This window comes from Lissotriton vulgaris, chromosome 11, assembly GCF_964263255.1.
Source record: "Lissotriton vulgaris chromosome 11, aLisVul1.2, whole genome shotgun sequence".
Lineage (NCBI taxonomy): Eukaryota > Metazoa > Chordata > Amphibia > Caudata > Salamandridae > Lissotriton > Lissotriton vulgaris.
In genome coordinates, this window is record NC_141699.1 from 242,506,079 (window position 1) to 242,517,028 (window position 10,950).

Here is a 10,950-nt window from a genome sequence, read left to right on the forward strand (position 1 = left end):
TGTGGGTTTATAGGGGAATAGGGTGGGAAGTAATTTATTTGTAATATTAATTAATTTTGGGTAAAGGGGTATTTTTAGGGTTCAGGGTCAGTTTTCAGTTTTTGGGTAAAGGGGTATTTTTAGGGTTCAGGGTCAGTTTTCAGTTTTTGGGTAAAGGGGTATTTTTAGGGTTCAGGGTCAGTTTCCAGTTTTTGGGTAAAGGGGTATTTTTAGGGTTCAGGGTCAGTTTTCAGTTCTTTGGTAAAGGGGTATTTTTAGGGTTCAGGGTCAGTTTTCAGTTTTTGGGTAAAGGGGTATTTTTAGGGTTCAGGGTCAGTTTTCAGTTTTTGGGTAAAGGGGTATTTTTAGGGTTCAGGGTCAGTTTTCAGTTTTTGGGTAAAGGGGTATTTTTAGTGTTCAGGGTCAGTTTTCAGTTTTTGGGTAAAGGGGTATTTTTCGGGTTCAGGGTCAGTTTTCAGTTTTTGGGTAAAGGGGTATTTTTAGGGTTCAGGGTCAGTTTTCAGTTTTTGGGTAAAGGGGTATTTTTAGGGTTCAGGGTCAGTTTTCAGTTCTTTGGTAAAGGGGTATTTTTAGGGTTCAGGGTCAGTTTTCAGTTTTTGGGTAAAGGGGTATTTTTAGGGTTCAGGGTCAGTTTTCAGTTTTTGGGTAAAGGGGTATTTTTAGGGTTCAGGGTCAGTTTTCAGTTTTTGGGTAAAGGGGTATTTTTAGGGTTCAGGGTCAGTTTTCAGTTTTTGGGTAAAGGGGTATTTTTAGGGTTCAGGGTCAGTTTTCAGTTCTTTGGTAAAGGGGTATTTTTAGGGTTCAGGGTCAGTTTTCAGTTCTTTGGTAAAGGGGTATTTTTAGGGTTCAGGGTCAGTTTTCAGTTTATGGGTAAAGGGGTATTTTTAGGGTTCAGGGTCAGTTTTAGGTTTTTGGGTAAAGGGGTATTTTTAGTGTTCAGGGTCAGTTTTCCCTACTGTTGCACCCACTGGAGTGGGAATAGTAATTATTGTTAAGTAATTATATATTATATATGATTTATCATTTTATTTTTTTATTAAATATGTATTATTGTTTTTTTTAACAATTATTACATATATTTAAATATGTTTAAGTAATTAATAAGTATTATTTACAGTTTTTTTTATGTTATTTTTAATTTAAAAAAAATCGATATATTTAACAACGATATTTTTAACATCGATATTAATTTTTCGATATTTTGGTACTTACCATGTTGTACATAGGGCGTCGATATTTTTGCTATCGATATAATTACGCCGATATTTGTGTAGGTCGAAATTCTGTCTGTCGAAATTCTGTCATAGATCCGATCAGCTGGGAGGTGGGAGCGACACACCAGGGGGGAAACCAGGGGGGCAGCAGCAGCGCGGAGCGTTGGAAGAGGGAGCGAAAAAGAGGTAAAAGACAAAAGAGACAAAGGAGAAAAGAGGAAAAAGAGAAAAGCTAAAACCAGAAAGTGCAAGAAAGGGAAAGGGAAAGGGCAAGGCAGAAAGAGAAAAAAGAGAAAGAGCAAAAAAGGGAAACATGGGTATGAAGGACACAGAGTAGAGCCGAATAGCAGAAGAGCAGGGTGCTCTTCTACTGAAACCACTAGGGATGAGGTGCAGTCATGAACCTGCAGGTGGAGGAGGGCCTCGAACACCTACAAGGCAAGGAGCTCAGGCGCAAGGGCAGTCCCTCAATGGTGGAGCTACATGGTGGGAGAGTAGTGAAACCGACCAGGAACATTCAGCTTTCCATCTCTCCTTATATAATTTGTAGTCTGCCTAGTGGTGGTACTGTAAGACTCAGAGAACTCATTGGACATGGTCACTTACTGCTACAAGTACTGGTACTACTACTCAGCCATACAGATTGCATGCCCAAGTAAGGTATTCTACTTATGTTTGTTTAAATGAGAAGGCTTTCTTTTACTTTCTCATGTCATATTTGCTCAATCAATAAAACAAGAGAGTGTCCATGGTTATGTTGGACACCCCAAATCTGTGTCTTCTTCTTATCTTACACTTTGTATTATTAGCAGCAGTCGATGGTAAACTGATTAGTGGGCACCATGGCTAGAAGGAAGTATGAGGAGGAGGAGGAGGGCGGCCCCATTGCATCTGCCAATAAAGCAGACCTTATGTCCGTCCAATTGACCACTCATTTCTTTTGAAAAACTCAGATTCATCAAATGCTTTAGCCACTCAGTACAGTGCTTTATAGATTTTGTTCTTGAGATACTCTTGATAAATTGCCACCAACACCTAATCTGATAGAACATACTGTCTGTATTCGAATTGTAGTAATGTGTGTGATGTATGTATTTTCATTTTGCTACAAAAAATAAATAAATGTGGTAAGGCGATATGGCATCTAAAAATGTGTAATGGTTTTTCTAGCCGCACCGACCACCAGTGTTTGGGCCACCCAGGAAGCAGCTGCAGCAGCTGCAGGGGGTGATCCAGAGGTAGGGGCGGGCGGTGGTAAGTTATATTGCTTGCTTATTGGCAATATATATTCTTGCTGCAAGGGTGTACACTTTACGGTTGAGACTTGTGAACAGTTGAAGACACCACTCTTTACTTAGCCTATAATGCAGGAGTTGAGTAACTAATGGCTTCTTCTACCTTCAACTCAGCAGAGAACGCTTCATGAAGAGTCGGACCTTGATGGGTTGGTGAAAAAAGAAGTATGGAAGTATGGCAGGAGGAAGGAATGCTGAAATATAATATGACTGGCAGAGAAAGATGCATGGGTGAAAGGATGCATATACTATAGGTGGCTGAAAGGAGGATGCATGGGTGGTTTAAGGATGGATGAAAGTTGAAAGGATGCCTGCCTGGGTCGATGAAAGTGTATGGGTGAAAGGAATCCTCAGGAGGTTTGATAGGTCAAAGAAATATTGCATGGGTGGTTAAATGACAAATGTTTTTTGGTGATAGGTTTGTTGAGAATGGGAGCCATGTTTGGATAGATGGATGGAAGGTATTCATAGGTGAAGATTAATTTGAAGTGAATGTATTTGTTGTCTAGGGTGCAAGCAGAGCTGGAATGCTTTTATACTCCATAGTGCTTAATGCCTGAAACTCTCATCACTTCAAAATCGAATGGGCTGAGGATTCGAGGATACCAGCAAATGTTCTGCGCTGGTACTGTGCCCCTATATAATTGTATGTGTTACTGTTTTGCTTAGAGTATTGGTTACATTTTGTCTTTTTGCTTTCTTGATATAGCTATTCCTGCCAATCCATCATCATTGGGGAGAGGATGCGGTCTAACGGCTAGGGTTGTCGTCCTTGAAGCTGGGGGACCAGGTTCGAGTCTCTGTAACAATGCTCATCATCCTGTGATTCCGGGAAAATCACCTAATCTTCCATGCGCAACAAAAATGTTTGTGTCCATCTGTAACGAAACTGGTGCTCATGTAAAGTGCTCTGATAGCTGATACCTTTGGGTCAAGTGTGCACTATATAAAACTCTGAGAAAAAAATCATCTTCTTCACAACAACCCAGCAAGCAGGAGATAGCAGCTAGAACCCGGCAAAGGAAGCTGAAGGGCATCAGGGTGAATATCAGCTGCTGGGGTTCAAGAGGAGGAGCAGGCTGCAGCAGCTGCATCCCCCAATGCCCCAGGCCCCAGTGCCTTTGGTAGCCCAGTGCCATGGTCAGGAAGCTACTCGACACCATTGAACCACTGCTGTTTCCCCATAGACTCTGTAGAGACTTTCAGCACCACATGCTCCAGTGGGTGGCACACCTGGAAGCCAGGATAGAGGAGCATTTTGACTGATTGGAGAGGAAACTATTAGCCCATCACTAGGCCTCTGTTTCCCTTTATTAATCTTTTGTTTGGTGAGTGGGACTTCTTGGAGAGAGGGTGCGATATATGGGAGTTGGAGGTATTCTTAGGGTTTTTTGCTCATGTATTTATGGGCATTTATGGACAATTATGTTTTTGGACTTTCTTTCAAAGCTTACTTATGAAATTGGTTGGGGTTAGGGGGAGGGGTGGGCAAGGCATTGTAGGTTTTCTAGTTTATATTTGTTAGGAAAGATTTTTTTATAGTTGTAAATATGATTTAAATCTTTTTGGGGGGTTACTCTTTTACTTTATCTGCTTCCATTGCCGCCGGCCCACAGTTTTTAAAATCTACTGACACCAACAAATAGTTATGCAGTACCTTCACGTGTCCTACTGCTCTCTACTCCTAGTCTCTGCATTCTGCAATTATATTAACCCCTTAGGACTTGGAGAGGGTGTGGGTGTGTGAATTTCCATTATATATAGATTACCTATTGCAATGCCCTATTACTGGGAGTCCCAGACTATCTACTAAAAGGACTACATAGAATACAAGTAAAGGGCAACCAAACTAGCCCTCAACAAATCATGGGCTGGCTCTGCTACAGAAATTCTGAAAGAAGAGAGAGGCGCATTCAAAGCAATGTGAATAGTACAAAAGGTCCTAAATGGATCAGGACCCAGACTCCTACAGGATAACTTTACCTCCTATAAACCTGCAAGGACGTTGAGATCATCCTCAGCTAAACTAGTGTGGGTGCCCAGGTTCAGGAAAACCATGGTTGGTGGGGGAGCCTTTCAAATTAAAGCAGCTCAAGCCTTGAAATAGCTGCCTAGCACCCTCAGATCAAACACAGATCTTTTAAGGTTTAGGAATAGCCTCAGTACCTGGCTCTATCCTAAATACATTTAGAACAGATGTCTTCAGATGCCTTCTCGGGTGAACACGGATAGCACCAAGATGCCTGCTAGGTGAACGATGTGCTTTACAAAAGAACAATAATAATAAAATTATTGCAGCTCAACAATGAATCTCCTCTTACCTGCGATTAGATGAAGCAATGGCTGTATGGTTTCCCAAGGTGCCATTGTGGTGGTAGTAGACAGTAGCATCATGCTAGTGCACTAGTTGAATAGTGAAAGTGCCAGATCCAGAAATGAGGTCCCACTCCCTCCTTGCCAAACTCGAACAGTAGGATGAGGAATATTCATTGCAGGAAACTAATTAAATTGAAATAAAAATGTGACAGTCACCAGAGGGAGACTAGAGTACTACTAGTACAAAAGAAGAAGCAAGCCAAACAAGAAAATATGACAAGCAAAGCTACATTTAAATAATCAGAATGGTGGTAAAAGTTACAAAATGAAGTCGATTTGAGCTATAAAATGGATAAGCGTAACCTTTGACACACGCAAATCAGCGCCGGAAGGATAATGTTGCTGGAAATTATGAATGTACATTTCGCATAATGTGCAATGGGGGTAATATAAATATATAATATTGCCAGTGTGGACTATACTTAGATCTGAAGAAGATCCTCGCCCGGCCTTGGGTTGGTATTGCTTTCATCACATCCACCCCACCAAGTGAGTGATCAATTAATGGTCTAAATTTTATTTGGTCACACCTTAATAAATAACCCAGCCCAGGGGAAGAGAGATAAGGGTTTGATGAATGGATGGGAATGGGGATTTAAGGGAAATGTTTGACAAAGACAAACACTACACAATGACATCCTTCATCTTGGCAGCCGGCCATCATAAATCTGCTATGGGAGAAAAGGAAATGCTTGTAAGATTATGAGTATTGGTACAGGTAAACCAAATCAAATTGTACGACTGCCTCCATAAGGACCAAGTTACATTATGTTCTGTTGTCCTGAGCTTTGAAAGATGAAAAATAATTTTTAAATATCTGTCACAAATTGAACAATCGGTACCTGATTGCCCGCCTGGTCCACCCCGGCTGAGTGCCGTTTCTATGGAGGGCATGGCAGACTTCAGCAAGGTCACTCGAATAGTACTTCCGGTCTAGGAAGGGTTGGCCGAACTCTTCCGCTTGGTCCCCTATATTAGACCAATGTGCCTGCATCCACGCAGTGGACGAGCGCAGCGGGCGTACTGCGGTCACGCCTAAGGCAAGCCTGTCTATGCCAGTCTGCGTCCCGGAGACGGCCGGTGCCGGCCTTTCTGCCAGAAACTCCCCTGTTTACTGTAAGCCTTTATGCTACAGTGGGTTGCAGCTTATGTCTATAGGCAGGAGAGCGAGCTGTCGCTCCCTCATACCTATGCCTAAGGACTCTGACACGTTGATCTTCTCCCACTGCGGTTGGTCATCCTCGAATATAAATACAGGGGTGAATCCTGAAATAGGGCTTATGGGTGACCCCACTCCTGATGAGGCAAAGTTAATAGGGAAAAAGCCATTTTAAGGCCTCACTCCTTAACACTCGATCCCTGAATAAACATGCCCACCATATTTATGACTTATTAGTTGATAAGAGACCAGATTTCCTTTTTTTAACGGAGACCTGGCTCAGTGAAACATCAAATCCTACTATTGAGGGGGCGGAGCTTGCCGGCAGCTAAAATGGCTGCTTGAACCCGGAGCTCCGTGCTGCACTGCCCATTATCCTTCATAATCCTGCCAAAGTGCGAATATTAATACCCCAAACCCACCCCCCGGAAGCGTGAACCCACCGGGTCCCCAGCGATCCCAAACTTGCGGTGAATTGGTGCTCCAGTGCCTGGAAGCGATAGCAAGCGGAGCTGCGGAAAACTTGGCCGAGAAGCCGCGACCTCCAGTTATCGCTCCGCTGGCCGACGTGCCCTTGCGTGCGGCGGTGGGTGAGAGCGCTTGGCCCGGCCGCCTGTGGTGGTGCCCTGCTGGCTGCCGAGCCCCACCGTGGATACGACTTGAAATACCTGTGGGGCGAGGAGCGGACACCGAATCGCTCTTGGGGGGTGGCCTGCCCCTGCCAGCAACCTTGAGACCTGGATCAGGAGAGAAAGGATCAGCCCTAACTACGTCGCGGGGAGGCGACTCAGAGTGGCGGAGATCCTGCGGCCTGGGCACCTTGGGGCCGGATTCTGAACATTAGTGGATCTCTGCAGGCAAACGGGAGAAGCCCTGCGGGAACGTGAGGAGTGCCCCCCACAGAAAAACTGCGAACGGCTCGTGACGCTGCAGCCCTGTGAACCCGCGGTGGAGCACACGTGACATCAGTGGTGAGGGGGTCCCAGAGAAGTGGCTTTGGAGCACCACTGCTGTCCCATAGGAGTGGCATTGGTCCATGACTGGGGAGGGATCCCCCCCAAGTGCTTACCTCCTTGCTGCATGCTGACCCGTGTGAGTGACCAAGGGAGACCTGTGCGGGCTGGTGGAGACAATTCCCATAGCGCAGAGAGGAAGCTTCACGACAGCTGAACTTGGCGGTGAAACGGCCCTAGCGATACAGTCACCCCATTGCTCCTGTGTGCTGGACGCTACGTGACATACTGCGATGCTGGGACAGATGTGTGTGGACCTGCGCGGACAGCTGGCGTTATTTACAACCCCACACCTCGGGCCTGCATAGGGCCTGCACACTACTACAGGATCTCCTGGGGATATACTTTGCGCTATCACCCGTTGCGGTACGGTGGTACGGCTGTGACGATGGGGAAGGGGGACAAAACGCAAAGCAGAATCCCTTTTGTGCAGAGACAATTACAAACACAAAGCCCGCTGCAGAGCACAGAGAGTCCACGCAACCCGTGGACGAGCGGGCACCTAACAACGACATCAAGAGGATGGTATGCTCCATGAAACAAAGCCTACAAACCAGCATATCAGCGCTGGGCGCTAAGATGGACGCCATGACCTACAGAATGGACCGGATGGCTGAGCGCCTGGACAAACATGCTGAGAAACACGACATGGCCGAGAAGAGGATAACAGAGGTCGAAGAGGCGCAGACCGAGTTGGACACGGCACACAGGAAGATAGAACACCTGATGCGTTCCCTTCAGGACAAGTCAGAGGACTTGGAGGCGTGCTCACGACGCTGCAACCTTCGCATAACGGGGCTACCGGAGACCATGCAAACTGGCAAGATGGATCTGTTCGTGGAAAAGTTACTCACTACTCTTTTGGGAGATGGAGTGTTCTCTTCGATGTTTGTGGTGGAGCGGGCGCATCGGTCCTTGGGCCCTTGCCCGAAGCTTGGAGCGCCTCCTCGCCCGATTATAGCTAAGTTGCTTAATTACCGGGACAGGGATATGGCCCTCAGACTTGCTAGGTCACAGACCTCACCTCAATTCAAAGGGTCGGCAATATCAATATACCCTGACTTTACTGCGAAAGTGCAGGAAGCGCGCAAACACTTCCTCCCCCAAAAGAAGCGACTCAGAGAACTGGGCCTGGACTATGCGATGCTATACCCTGCAAAACTACGTGTCAACACGCAGGGACACTCACACATATTCACGGTCCCAAAAGAACTGATGCAGGCAATAAGGCGATGGTCGAAGGAACAGAGAAACGATGGCGCGGATAAGCCAGCTGACGAAGAATATAGCCACCTGGACAACCAGAAATGACTGAGTCACCTACACCTGTGACGCTGGTGGAAAGACTGAGAACAGTTGCGCGCTGATTGTGCGGAAGTGGTTGGTGCCCGGGCCCGCTCTTTGGACGGAGAAACACTGTAAAGATAAGTAGAGGGTATAGAGGAGTAACGTTGGGAACGATTGGTTTATATAACTGTACAAGCATCTCTTCTGCAGCGGCCTGCTTTGACATATATTGAACTGAGTGTTATTGGGGGGTGCGGGAGGGATAGACGGACGATGGGGGAATAGTGTGGACATCATTGAACAATCTGATGCACTGGTAGGATACACTGTTTACATTTACGATGGTGCATGGCGGAAGGAGGGGGAAAGCCAGACATAGCGCCTTGAGATTATTGGAGCTAACGGGCTGTTAGGCGACCTCGATCCCCGAGCGCAATGCACTACTGACGTTCTGGTTGCTAAGTTGAGGGAGTTGGTATTGGGATGGTGGGGGTGGGAAGGGAATCTGCATGGCCAAGTTGGGGGAGCCTGCTGTGGGAGGGGGTTGGAAGGGTAGGGAAGTATTCAGATGTGTTATGGTTAGCTCTGCCTGATCGCTCTGTCTTCACTGGTCTTTGAGATTACAAATGCCTTGCACTGCACTACCCCACTACTACGATGGCTGGCTCAGACCGTATAGCAGCGGACGGGGAGGCTGGGACGCTTAACGCCTTGACGTGGAATGTGCGGGGTCTGAATGATCATCGGAAACTCAGAAAAGTCCTGCATTATTTACAGCGACATAAAGTTGACCTAGCACTGATACAGGAGACGCACCTTCCACTCACGAGTAGAATGCTTCTTATCAGGGGTCTGGCGGGCAACTGCGCCGCCACTGGATTCACAACCCACTCTAGAGGGATCTTGACATGGGTTAACCCTAAGTCGAAACTAACACTGTCCTTACTGAGGGCAGACCCCGAGGGCCGATTTCTAATTTCAAGATGTGTAGGGAAGGGTCACGATTTAATGGTGGTTAATGTTTACGGTCGCAACTACGATTCCCCGGACTTTTATGGTGCCCTTGCGCAGCACTGTCATGCATATTCCACTACACAATTAATATGGGGAGGTGACTTGAACTTGGTGTTAGACCCTGTGCTAGACAGGTCCTCAGGCCCCGCACGCAGACCTACAGCAGCAGCATTGAAAATACACTCGGAACTAAATAAACTGGACTTAGTGGATGTGTGGAGAAGTAGGTACACTGCTAGAGGGGGGTTTACTCATTATTCGGCATTTCACGACATACACACCAGCATCGACTACTGGTTGGCGTCATCCTCAGTAATGAGACACATAAAATCCTGCGATGTGCTGCCACGCACCCTCTCAGATCACTCGCTGCTTCTCTTGGTCCTCGAGACACCAGTGAAGAGGATCCCACCATTCACGTGGCGTTTCCCCCGTATTGCCTACTGGATGAGCACTTTCGGGGTGAAATTGCAGTAAAAATCGAACAATTCTTTGACACTAATGTGGGGTCGGTGGAAAGCTTCCAAACAGTGTGGGAAACCTTTAAGGTTTACATCCGAGGTATTGCTATGGCAAAGCACTCAAGTGTCCTCAAGGCTATACGCCAAAGGTTATTACACTTGGAGTCCAGACTAACTGAGTTGGAGAAATCCCAACTGGAGGGCTCAAGTACTGAGGTGGCGGAAGACATCAAGAACCTCATAGCAGAATACAATGAGGAAGCTGACAGACAAGTCCAGCATATGGGGAAGTATGCAACTGCCCGGTCGTATGGTGAGGGAGAGCGCCCGGGCTCCAACCTGGCCAGGATAATGCCTAACTCTAGACGCCCGCAAGTAATATCAGAGCTGGAGGCAACTGATGGTCACCTCCTCACAGTAGAATCAGTGATTGTAGAGGAGTTAAGGAACTATTACTCTGGGCTCTACTCTTCTCGAACTGTGAATAATGAGGAGGCCATAGACGATTACCTGGGCCATATACAGCTGCCCTTCTTAAAGGACTCTGACCGGGAATTCTTGATGCAGCCCATACACAAGGACGAGATCGTGGACGCACTTGCAAGCATGCGATCGGCCAGTGACCCCGGAGCGGATGGGATCACGGTGAGCTTTTATAAGGCATTTAAAGAAGTACTGATTCCTCATTTATCCACACTATTCGATGACATCTGTGTGGAGGGCAGCATGCCACGGTCTATGCGGGAGGCCCTGATAGTAACTATTCTTAAACTAGGCAAACCCGCAAATGCTTGTAGGTCCTACAGACCGCTGTCTCTCCTAAATGTTGATGCCAAGATTTATGCCAAAGTCCTGGCGACACGCCTGGCGTTACTTGCCCCGGAGCTGGTGGCACCGGAGCAGGCTGGATACATTCCCAACAGGAATCTTACCTAAAATATTAGAACCGTATTAGGGACTATGCAGCATGTCAGGCAGGACAACAAGGCCATGGCCGTCTTCCTGGACATGGAAAAAGCCTTCGATTCTGTTGAGTGGCCCTTTATGCTCCGTGTGCTGAGGCGACTGGGACTGGGCGAACCCTTTTTACAACTGGTGGGAGCGCTATATTATCGCCCCACTGCCAGGGTC